The sequence below is a fragment of the Gymnodraco acuticeps genome, unplaced genomic scaffold, assembly GCF_902827175.1.
Source record: "Gymnodraco acuticeps unplaced genomic scaffold, fGymAcu1.1, whole genome shotgun sequence".
Taxonomy (NCBI): Eukaryota; Metazoa; Chordata; class Actinopteri; order Perciformes; family Bathydraconidae; genus Gymnodraco; species Gymnodraco acuticeps.
In genome coordinates, this window is record NW_022990949.1 from 324399 (window position 1) to 337549 (window position 13151).

At 40.0% G+C, this 13151-nt stretch overlaps 1 protein-coding gene across 1 annotated transcript in view; it reads right to left on the reverse strand.

Moving 5' to 3' along the window:
* kiaa1522 (KIAA1522 ortholog) overlaps positions 1–1233 on the reverse strand; it is a 45147-nt gene extending 43914 nt beyond the window's left edge. Inside the window, exon 1 of the mRNA XM_034235029.1 lies at positions 661–1233. The gene's annotated coding sequence lies outside the window, so the exon portion shown is untranslated. The remainder of the gene's footprint in view (positions 1–660) is intronic.
* Between the last annotated feature and the right edge of the window lie 11918 nt (positions 1234–13151).

Consider the following 13151-nt stretch of genomic DNA (forward strand, 5'->3'; position numbering starts at 1 on the left):
AACCCAGAGGGAGGACAGATTGAGATGAGATAGCAAGGATAAGATGAACAAAAAGCAGATTCATTAGAAAAGATTAAGTAGAATAATTCAAACTCACATAGGGTTGTTACAGAATAAAAAGGGAAAATTCCGAAGATACCAGCCTACATGTTAACAATGTATCAAGAGCATTCCCACATTGTCCTTCTAATGTTCCCCTCACATTCGGCCTCACTCCCCCTTTTCTATTCTCTCATTTCTGTGTATGTAGAACAGGAGCCCCTGGGAGGAAAGCTGGACCTCTGCAGAGTCTATGCGTGTGTTATTGTGTGTGTGTGTGTGTGTGTGTGTGTGTGTGTGTGTGTGTGTGTGTGTGTGTGTGTGTGTGTGTGTGTGTGTGTGTGTGTGTGTGTGTGTGTGTGTGTGTGTGTGTGTGTGTGTGTGTGTGTGTGTGTGTGTGACATGTGGTTCACATCAGCAGAATAGTGTGTATGGGTGAGTTGGAGACGAGAAAGAAGTTCAATTCAATAAAACTAGCAGTGGAAATGTTTTACTTCTTTCAGACTAATTTAAAGAATGTAGATGAGTACATGCACTTCATCTGCTCTGAGTCACATTAGAAAGCAATGAAAGAGTTTTGCTGTAAAACGGTCAGACAGTATATTACGGTATACAACTTACTCAGTGATCGAGAAGTCCTCTCCTTCGTTCCCCTCTTTTCTCTCAGCCTGAGAACAGCTTTTCCGAGCATGTGTGTGTGTGTTTAGCAGTGAATGAAGCTCCATGCTCTCTCAGCCCCTCCCTCTGTGTGAGAGCCAGCCTCTCCTCCCACCTCTCACAGTGTTGTTAGGATTTAGCCATACCATTCCAGTATTAGGTGCTTCTTCTTAAACAGTATTTTAGCTTTAGCATTGAGTCCTTTACAGAGGTCATTCAGAATTACTTGTCCTGCTGTTGGCTTTTCCGTTTGTCTTTTTTGCTAGTCTCCTTTCCGAGGATCAGGTGCAGTCATCCCAGTCTCCCTCAGGAAGGGAACCCCTGGGTGACGATTCATCATAGTGGATAGGAAATCAAAATAGACCTTTTGCCAGTATATCTCCAGATAGATCAACTCCTTTGTGAGGACAGCAGGTGATTTTGCTTTTTCTCTTGAAGTTAGAAAAATTGTAAAAAGCAAATCTCATGACAACGTTTCCTGGAAAACTAGTGAGCAGTCCAGTGTTGGAAGCTCGTCTGGCAAAGGTGAAGAGGTTCAGCATTTGTTATGCAGATAAGAGGGAGTGGCTCTTTCCTGTCACTGTGCAGCCAGGTGGAAACCCAACCCCCCCTTTTAAACATGACAGACAGACAGACAGACAGCAGACAGACAGGTGAGGTGGGTCACAAGGGGTCATTTATCTTTAAGTGATGTCTAATTGTCGATCTCAACATACAACATCTGTAACTGAACTTTAAAGTGAGTTTCAAATTGCTCTGTGGTGAAGACAAAACAAGCTGACATCACTGTATGTGTGTGGGTATGTGTGTGGGTGGGTGGGGGGACACTTGTCAGAAGTGGGTGGAGTGCACATGTGTGTCGCGGGACTGGATCATCTGGTTTGAATGTGGAGGAGAGTCACTGGGGTAAAAAAGGGGAAGCAGGAGTTAAAGGAGTTCATCTTAAGCTGCATTTACACCAAACCAGGAATTGTCGAGAATTGTGCATTGTTGTTGGTCGGTGTAGGAGTGATTCTAAAATGTTTTAACTAAAAGGGATTGAACAGCGATTTACATGTTTGTTCCTCCTCATGGTGGGCTTGTAAAATGATGGATTGCCGGTTACATGGTTGGCCACTTCAGCATTATTTCAAGCTGGTTTTATCCAAGCAGGTTTTATCCAAGCAGTTATTTTGTTTCAACTTTACGCAGTACCTAGCTACATTATTTTTCAGCTATTTCCTGGGCTCCCCAACCCCCACATGCTATTGTCAAGCAGCTAGAACATATCCTGCCTCACAAATAGTAATGTTCACTTGCATTAATAGATATCACTTGGGTATTAAAAGGGCACTGGATGATCTCCCGGTAACCTCTTGCAGAACTTACAAAACCCCTATCCCCACTTCTCGTCTGTGTAAAAACACCAAAGAACATCGTAAATTGTCCAGAGACGCTTAAATAAAGTAGCAACATTTGTTAGAGATGATTTCCAGCAGACACATTACATGAAGTAGTACATATCCACACAAAAACAGTAACACAGCTTTATCATATCCTTGGTTTTAGTTTTCAAAGCTAAAAGAAAAAAAGTTGTTCTAAACAATTGACATTGCCTATCAAGAAAACTAAACGTGTATATTATCTTGTTATATAATGTGTGACAAAAACAGATTCACAAAGTTTGCTTCCATTAGAAGTGACCTATTGGTCACTGTCTTCATTTAGTTCCTGTGATGAGGCAGCAAAATTACCTGTCCGTTGAGATTCCTGGGCTAATTCTGGCACACGACCTGAAGATATCACTGTCACTGTTCTTCTGTACACTGCAACTTTAATGGCTTCATTCCTGAACTAGATCACATACCGGCAGCCTCGTGCTATATCTCATGAGTAAACATTACAGAGAATCATATGGATCCTCTTCAGTCAAGAGTGGATTCATACATGTGGAGTAGGTGAACTTATACATCAAATATTGTGTTGAATGTGAAGCAGATTCACTTGGTAAAACATATCAAAACTTTATTTGCTTTTCCCCTGAAAAAACCTGTTTTCAGTAATGGATGATTCATGATGTTTCTCCATGTGGTGAGGTTTTTTTTTTTCGACTGGGGGAATCCATACTGTGTGCGTTTAACTGGTGTGTTGGGAGGGGTTCAAATGAGTCATAGTTTAGTTCACTAAAACACTGACATATTTCAATGTTTCCATGGTGATACAACCGAAAACAGCCGCCCTCTGTATGTCTGTGATGGAGTTGCAGAGTGTCTGTACATTTGCAGTAAGAAGAACAAAATAATGAACAGCCAGACCCCTCTGAGCCTTCGGGGGAATGTTTAACCAATCCTCCCTCATCTGTTCCTTTTCTCTTCAATCTCCACTGTTCTAGCTCAACTGTTAGCTTCATTTGCTGGCTATGTTGGTATGCACACACTACTTTGCAGGCATATACTGCTATAAAAAGAAAGTAAAACAAAATTGATGATCAAAATGTAAATACGTTTTTAAGGGACAGATTGTTATGCAAACCACTTCTGGATTGAGTTATAGGGCAAAAAGACTGCTGCATACGTTTTGGATCCAGCATTTCTCTGTGCATCAAACTTAATTCTATATAATCTGTGGAGAACAGAGAGATGTGAAAGAGATCTGTTTATTCATGAACCCATGATTACAGAGACTTACCAGACCTTGTTATGTATGGATGATGAATATTGCAGAAAACAAGGCAGTATCTGGAAAACGGTGTGCATATAAAAAAAAACAACTACCCAAAACAAGTTAAAACAAATCTGAAGACAAACAGCAAACACAAGGAGCCTAAAATGCCTCACAAGTAGGGCTAGCAATATGTTGTCAAAGTACTGGAGAATATACAACAATGAACAGAGTGAGAAATTGAGGTAATTTACACAAAAGTTGACGAGACTATTTACTTAAAGGCACTGTTATGAACCTAAAGGTATAGCGCTCAAGAAGAAGCCAAGAGATCATCAATACCAAGGGTTGGATGGACCAAATGTCACTGCCGGTGTGTCCTTGGGCAAGACACTTCGCCTGAACTTGCTCCTGTGGGTATTGTCCACAGTATCTGACCATTGCATGTATGATATATGTGTAATGTGTGTATATATAAAGCGCTTTGAGTCATTGAAAAAGCACTATAATAAATGTAAGGAATTAATTAATTATTATTACTGCCAATAGTTGAGACGTGTCACTAGCATGACTAAATTATACTATATATAACTAGTACTCCGTATATACTTTGAATTAACGGTCTGGCAAATGTACTATCATCATATCACCGATATAACAGGTAGTTAAATGATGGTACTAAAGTAGTACGGAAAATGCATAGAAAATATTATCGTCACCTAATGGAGTGTGAGAATAAAGCTGATTAAAAAACTTCCAAAAATCGTTACTGGCGTAGAAAGGCACCTTGCTCAAGAATATTTGAGGCTGTGAGATTGAGCAATCACACAGTGAGCTGACAGCAGCATCACAGTAATGACAGTAGCATGACCTTTCTGTCAATGACCTGGGTGTAAGTGTATTTTAGTTTGTATTAAGGCAGGAAGTCCATACTGCCAGTTGGGATAAGCTGAGCTCTCTCGGACCAGTATTATCGTTCCCGACCTGCCTTTGTCCGGCCACACACACATTCTTTCTGCACCGACTGCTTCTCTCTGTCTATTCCTCTAACAACAGCATAACATATTGAAACTACATTGAAAAAAAAACACCAAAACATTTTTCAACTGCACTTCTCTGTTGTTATGTTCAGATACCTTCTTTAGCATGTAATTAAAAGTGCTAAAAATGAACTAAACTCTCCAAAAGTTAAATTCCACAGTCCACTATTTATACAGTCAAGGCTGGGAGGGGTGGCAAGAGACATTGAAAGAGAAATGAGGACAGAGAGAGAATCAAGGCATGTAATAATAGTTTTAGAGAAAAGAGGGAGATGTTCCAGGTTGAAACTCAGATGTGAAATACAGAGGGGACTCAACAGAGACAGCTTTGTCTCACCAGCCTACGACTGGAATAGATGTCTGTCTCTTGGCAGTGAGTTCTGGTTGGAAAAGGGGTAGGGAAAGAGGAATGAACATAAGTATAAAGCAAAGTAGTGAAAAATGCAACGAGAAAGAAAAAAGGAGGTTAAAAAAAGGATCCTTCGACTCAACTGCACTCCAGTTTCCCCTGTCCAGACATGTTTTGCCCTTGGTGATAGGAGAGCCATTCACTGTCCCTACCACATTCCTCTGACCTGTCTTCATAGGAGGCCCAAAAAGACTGGGTAATAAGGTTATAAGAGCAGGAGGGAGGTGTCCATTTCATTCCCCTTCTTAAGGAAAGGGAGAAAGTAGAAGAAATATCGTTGAGGCATGTCTCTAGTGAGAGATGAGGAGGACAGGAAAGAGAACATGTGGGTTGAACCAGCTGAAAATCAAGCTGTAAGAGTTGGCTGTTGTCTGCTTTATGGTGCCTCTAGGGAACAATTTTGTCCAACAACCTGACGGCCTAGATAGACACTAGGGCTAAAGGAGGGTCATGGTCTTATAGCTGTAATTTCTACCCTTAAACAAAGCAATCTCCTCCAAACACTGCAGTTTGTGAATCTTAAAGTGACCACACCCTTTCAAACAGACAGGCGTGTTATTCTGTTCCTGTCAATAAATGGCCATGTCAGTTAGACAAATTACATAACAGACCTATAATCCAAAAAAAATGCTGTATAAATTGCCATTTTGTAAACTAAGCTGATTTGAAGCTGATGCTAAATACACTTTTGTATCATCTGTAGTGCTTTGAAAATAAAAATGTGATGGAGATACTTAATAAAATGTAATTGAAGTGTCAACCCTGAATTAGTTTTTCTATCTGTGATACTGTGTATGTAAGAGGCCAGGGGGTGGGATCTCCGTGTGTGTGTGTAACCCAGTCATAGCTTTTTGACCCATCCATCAAATGTTATGAGCCAATCAGTGTTTGCTTCTGCCCAGACACGTCGATGTTAGCCTAATGATGGTTCTTGCTTTAAGTTGACATGACCATTTTCTGGACATACATAAACAGATATAAATAGACATTATAAATGGTCCATTTCAGTTACCCTGGATCTTGTGCTTGCACTTAAAGATTAAAAACCGAAGTAAGAGCAAACTTCCAAATCCCTTTGTTGCTGTTCAGAGTGAGACTGTCTGCACAGTGGACAGTAAAGTATTTCCCAGAATCCCAGAGTGGTCTGAGCCAAAACACACTGGCTGTGTACAGAGCCATCTGGCTGGCAATTCATATACACACAAAGATACACACTCAGAGACTAATACACACTATTTACTCAAATAAAAGCCAGATATACTTAGGGCTTTGATACACAATACTTGAATGAAAAGCAAACCTGACTACATGACTACAGTCTGTAATTGTTTCCTCTGCTTTACTCCTATTGTGCCCTCTGACATTTGAGTATTTTGCTATCTAAACTAATTAAATATCTCTCTAACAATGGTCCATATATACGTTAGGGTTTGTTACGTTTGTATTTATTTCTTGTAAAAAATAATTATTTTCATTGATACATTTCATATATATTTGGACGTGAAATATATGGCTTCCATATATGGGGGTTATTCCCTATCTTTATTCAAGAGCGTGGTATTTAAATTTGAGAGCATACTTTATGTATTTATTTCCCTCAAACCCTGTCCTCGCACTCAAATAGTGCCTGCTTGCACTTAGATTTGCTCTGCTTGTGCTCAAACTGTACGCTTGCACTCAGATATATTGCTGCTTACAGATTTGTTCTGCTCTCAGATTTATTCTGTGCGCGCTCGAAAATGTTGTGCAACAATCCTGTCAAAATCCCTCAACCAATAGGAGGCCTGGTGTCCTTGCGGGTGCGTTCGCTTTACTTATTACAGCGTCCCGTAAGGGCGGTTACTCTTTGGTTTATAAAGGTTACTCTTTGGTTTATAAACTCCCGCCCTCCACGGCTTTATAACATAACATGTACTTCACTTTGCTGTACAACTTTTTTTTTGGGGGGGGTAAGCACAGTTAGTATATGTTTATAAAACGGGAAAGTCAAATCAAGCAATCTGATGTTTCTTAGCCGTGATATAATGAGCGTATATCCCGGATATATATGTAGTTACTTTTCACAAGTCAGTATCCCTCCGCGTCTGAGAACCGTTACAACTGTTACATTACGTCCGTCACGAAACTAACTAACTAACAAAGCTTAAAATGGAAACATTTAAGGTTAACTTCGAACTCCGGGGTGGCCTTACTATGGAGGAGTGGATTGAGAAGTGCCTATCTCCAGAAAAAAAAGCACCTAAACGACGACAATGCTGTCTGTCTAATATGTTCTCTAGCCGTTATTGTTGTTGCATAGCAACCACCTCGCACTATGTTTTGTGCAGAAGGCAACGGAGGGACTATTTTATTTTGAACATCATTATTTAATAATAAAAACTATTTAAATTGGAGTGTGTATTTTTCTTTCACATTGCCAGCCACACGTGGTAACCGTTTTATAAATGCAATAGCTCACTTCAGGCCGTGATATACGAATATATTATGTATACAATATGGGGTTGTCGACACTCCGCTTCGCGTCGGGCCGAACCAAGCCGTAGCACAACAGTGCTGGAGCAGAACAACAGTCTGGAGGAAGAAGTGGGCCGGTCGGAAAATTCACTAGCAATCCCCCCTTCCCCCGTTGACAATTTACTAGCGATAACGAGGGCCGGTCGAGATTCCCGGGCTGATTTTTAGTCCCAGTACGCCACTGAACGTAGCTATTATGTAAGGTGCTGGTATATATATATATACTAACTGTGCTCCCCCCCCCCCCCAAAAAAAGCTGTAAATCAAACAAGTGAAGTACATGCTATGTTATAAAGCCGTGGAGGGCTGGAGTGTTTATAAACCAAAGAGTAACCGCCCTTACTGGACGCTGTAATAAGTAAAGCGAACGCACCCGCAAGGACACCTGGCCTCCTATTGGTTGAGGGATTTTGACAGGATTGTTGCACAAAAGTTTCGAGCGCGCACAGAATAAATCTGAGAGCAGAAAAAATCTGTAAACAGAAATATATCTGAGTGCAAGCGTACAGTTTGAGCACAAGCAGAGCAAATCTAAGTGCAAGCAGGCACTATTTGAGTGCAAGGACAGGGTTTGAGGGAAATAAATACATAAAGTATGCTCTCAAATTTAAATACCACGCTCTTGAATAAAGATAAGGAATAACTCCCATATCCATACATCCTGTTAGGCAACATCGAGGCTTTTTTAAGTGAGAAAACATTAAACATGTTATTTTAAGGATTAACTACTCCTTTAAATAACATGACATGAAATATTTTTGCAGCAGGAATTCCTGCGAGGGTGTGGTTGCTGCTGAGTTGTTTGGGACTGGACAAAAACAAGCCACAAGTTTCCATCCAACTATTTCTCTTTTTTCTTTTCTTTGTCTCTCCCTCTCTCCATTTGCAGTTAAACTATCTGCCAGTTTTCGATCTCTCAGGGGGGGTCGTTTAAATTAAGCACTGACGTCTGTCAGCCAGGAAACCTGCGTTAACCTCTGTCGAATCTTTATTAAAATAACAGGTTTGGCACATGCACAACATCTAATTAGGATAGCTGAAAACAGAAACCATTTCTGAAAACAACAGGGATTAAAAACATATTTGTGCAGTCCCACTCCAAGGGTTTTGGGAGTGCGTATAAGGACCTATTGTTTTTACTTTTTAAAAGTCATAAAACCTCAAATTATATTTCAAGAAGCAATCTTAATACTTAATAATATTAGTGCCTCTATCAAACACACACACACACACACACACACACACACACACACACACACACACACACACACACACACACACACACACACACACACACACACACACACACACACACGTTTGGGATAAGGGCTAGCTTCAGGTGAAGGCTGTTCTATTGGAGCCTTTATGATGGATGGTTTTGCTAAAAGCGGCACCAGCAACTGGGTGAGCCTCTACTGGAGAGAGATGAGTAAGACCAGTGGAATGCTACAATTTATACTGACTAGTGTGCTGGATAATATGTTGATGTACTTACTGGAACCAAGTAAGACCTACTTGGACTAATGTTGAAACAAGACCATAAATCTACAGCCATGCTAGCAGCTCTGTGTGAGAGCGCACTGAAGCACAGGGGTGCTTTGAGATACATGGTAACAAGTAAGTTTAAAAGATAACAATTACAGCTAAAATCTCAAAAGTACAACTAGGGGTGATTGGAATTAGGGCTTTTATTACTTTTTAATGATGATGGCATAAAATAAGGAATTAAATAATCACCAAAGGGATTCCAATTCCTTCTGACGGGGCCGTGATTGTTTGTACAACATTTCATGGCACGACAATTTAATAGTTGTCGTGACAGCTCAGTCAAAACCAGGTATCCATCTCGTGGTGGCAATAACTGGAAAGTCAGGTGGTTTTCAAACTCGGAGGGTAAACTGTCTGGAAACCATTAACGTCTGTAAAATAAATGTTGCTAATCCACCGAGTAGATATTAAGATATTCCACAGGATATGTGAACACTTTAACCTGGTGGTGGCACCAAATAATACATCTGCTAGTCATGGATATCTATACCCAATTTCATGGTAATCAATCCAATAGTTCTCAAGATATTTTTGCTTTGTAAAGGTTGTGGAAATGGCAGAAGGAAAGATCAGAAGTTCAGCCAAGTATGTACTGTATGTTGACTAAAGCAAAACATTTCCTAAAAGGACTGAAAAATACATCTGGCTCTTGCGACACTGACTCTGCAGTCACTGAATCCTCCCACAAATACTTGCGTAAATCAGTGAACATAGGAGGATTATGTTCCCACACTCATACACAGAAACAGCCTGTCCAACTCATAAACAAACACCCTTACACTGATGTAAAGCAAGTCTGTGGTTAAAGATTTACAGATCAACATTGAACATCTCCTAATGATATAATTGTTATCGCTGTTCACTCTGTAGACGAAATCTGTCAACTATACATGTGATGTTTTGGTGTTGTTTTGTTTCTTTCCGTTAACCGTCAAGTGGGAAATAAGTATTTTTTTTGTGTGTTTCTCTTAGTATCCTAAGATACTGTTATGTTTGGCTGTGAAAAAAAATATTATTATTATGAAGGGCAGACCATCTATTTGTATTTATTTGTTTTTTTTAGAAAGGGGCAGGTCACATAAGATTTTATTCTTCTCCCTGCTCCTTTTCGCTAAATGGTAGAGTCATGTTTTGTGGCAATTATTGTACATTTGGTTTTGCGTACCATGAGCGGGACAAATACAAATGAAATGAAATGTATGATTCTTACTGACTGAGCATGTGACCAGTCAGCTCTTCTCTCTATATCAGCTGTTTTCATCTGCGGTGTCTCTTCATGGGAACTGGTTGTGACTGTGTAAAAGTGATTTCACTGAACAATAAGAAATTGTCAAGGAATACAAGACAACAACACATGCACTCTGTTCCCCAACGCTGTGAAACTTCTCAAAAACGATCAGAAGTAGCCTAATATGAAAATAGTTTATGTGAGATTAAAGAAAATAATTGAAGCACTGTGGGAACAAACCGGAGCAGCTCTGTGTCTTTTTAAGGGTAAGCGTGTATGTCATCTTTAAAGAGAACATTCTTAATCCAGAACAGTGGAAAAACACACTAGAGAAGGACATGGGCCCCCTCCTTTATTATATTAAGTGATCCCTTAAGACCAAGAAAAGCCAACTGGTACAAACACTGGGTGGCTGACGACAGTATGAAGATGGTGGCTGACAATTATGTAGCAGAGGCACTCTCTTTAAAGTAAACACACGATAAGGTCACTGTCATTAAAACACACTTAGCCACAGTGAGACAATGCTTTATGGTGCCCCACATGACAGAAGGCAGGGAACAACAACGTGAGAGAACCGAAGTAAGAGTTAGAAGGTTTATTAAACTTTCTTTTCAACATCACAAAAAGAAGAAACGTGCCAAAATCACAAGAATTACACAAAATGGACTCCTTTCAACACAAGGGTTCCTTTCCCCAAACCTTTCTTGAAATATGGCAGTTTGTTTTGATATTATGAATATTGTTATGAAGAGGTACTTAGTATTCCACCAGTCAAAATGATGTCGGAAAGTAAAATAAAACAGATGGCCATTGAACAGATTTTAGTAAATGATACAATAAATACTGTCCGGTTGTTCTTCAATTCTTATAGATTCTGCCCTGCCATCCCTTTCATGGCAATTTAAATAAAAGAAACATAAGAAATCATTCCTACAATATACCAAAGGGTTTGAAAAGTGAAAAAAACATTGATGATTTCAACTGGAAGATATTAAAGGATGGAATAGAAGAGAAACAGGAGGAAGAGGAGGACACACTGACAGGATGTTCTGGTGAGTTTGGACAGAACTGCAGATTGGAGCAGACAGTAACACACGAATGTCCAGCATATGGTGCGTCTCAGTGGGACATTCAGACCTCAACGCCCCCTTAAATATGTGGTTTCCCCCTTGTCCTACTCTACAAACACACACTGGTGATCTACATCATCTACGAAGGGAAGCAGAGACTGAAAAGATTATTTTTATGACAGGCAACGGAAAGTGGCTTCTTAGAGTCTGTTGGCCGTGCATCAACACAACAGGTTTGAAGAGTGTGTTGCAACAGTTAATCCCTCGACATAATGTCATCTAAATTACTGTGTTTCTCCCAAAGCCTAGACTTGCCAAAACAAAGAGTCATAGTGGTCATCAAGAGTGATTTAGATAAACATTACATCTATTCTTGAGCACAAGGCATGTCATCTTATCATGGAAACACTGAATCAGAATGTCAAAGGAAAGGCCGTCATTGTTTCATAGGGTGTTAACTGCAAATTAAAGTATATTTAGTAAGCCTTCGCTAACACATTTGAGAAAAAAGCAAGACAGACAAAGTCACTTTGTATGCTGCTGTCATTGTAACATGATAACATCTACACAATATGTTATAAATCACAATCACATTTAATGCTGTTTTAAAAAAATAGAAAAGCATAAAGAAAGACTGGGAACGTTTGAAAAGTTTCCTAAATAAATGACAGTATATTTTTTAGAAGTTAAACAGTGAGGCCATCTAGTGGTGTCTGACTGCAACGTATATGTGTGGAGAAATATTCAGAAATAGTGTTTAATGAAAAGTATGATACAGGAAGTAAGGCAAAAACATATATGTATAATCAATAAAAGGGATGTCAAAGAATAATAAAATATTATTATTTAAGATAAAGTATGTTTTCAGAGCAAACATTTACAGGTCGCAGTTTTTCCACTGATGTCTCTTTCTCAACATTCCACCTAGTCCATCATCTCCTCCTTTATCCCTGGAAAATGTTTCCCCTTACATCTGCCACATGTTTCCATGTCTTTGACAGGCCTGTCTCTTCCCCGCTGCCCTCTCCCTCAGACTACACCACCTGTGGTCCATTGTTGGGGTCAGAAGTTTAGGCTGAAACCAATCCTCCCTTGGGAAGTGGCCAGAAAAGCGAGGGGTGCTATTTAAAGTATTTTAAGACTCGATAATGAGGAGGCATGGGAGGACTGCTGGAGGCATATTCTCTTTCATCATAAACATACACACACATCATAAACAGCCTCCACACACACCCAACTCTCAACAGCCATAATAAATGCATCCAGCTGTAACTCCACCAGTCAATCCAGCGTTAAAATCCGAGAGATGCGTTAACATTTTCAGTCAATTATTCAATTTTAGGTTTAAATTCACCTTCAGTTTAAAGGTGGGGTAGGTCATTTTGAAAATTTGAAAATACACAGCCGGAAAAAATCTGCTACTTCCTTACAGAGCCCCTCCTCCAACACACACGAACGTGCACATGACCAATGAGGGCACGAGATAAGTGGAAGGCTGACAGGCAGGTAGGCCATCCAGTTATTTTAGCCGGGCCGGCTCAGATGATAGGTCGTGCTTTTTACAGTACTACGGCTTCCACAGATGACATTTGATGGATTTTTTGTCAAAGCACTTAAAATATTCATCGCTATCGGGATGTTAAGAGCATTCCATGGAATATAACAAAAAGTGCTCGAGCCGGTTTCTCAAACGTACCTACCCCACCTTTAATCTGAAATCCCTGTGATAGTGGGATAGAGGATTTCCGACGATAGATTATACAAAAAGAAACTTGTGACATATGATTACCCGGGGTTCAGTAAGATTCTTAGAGGTCCATTTTGAGACAATCCTGCATGTCTCTCGGGTTGAAACAGCCTGCAGTGGCTCCTCTTTCTGCCAGCCAGTGTTTATTAATAAACCTAAACAGAATTGAGGTAGTCATGGTCACACATAGCAGCACAGTGACTGAGAGAGCGAGGAGGCTGGGTCAACTGTCTTTACTCCCCCCCTTTGCCAAATT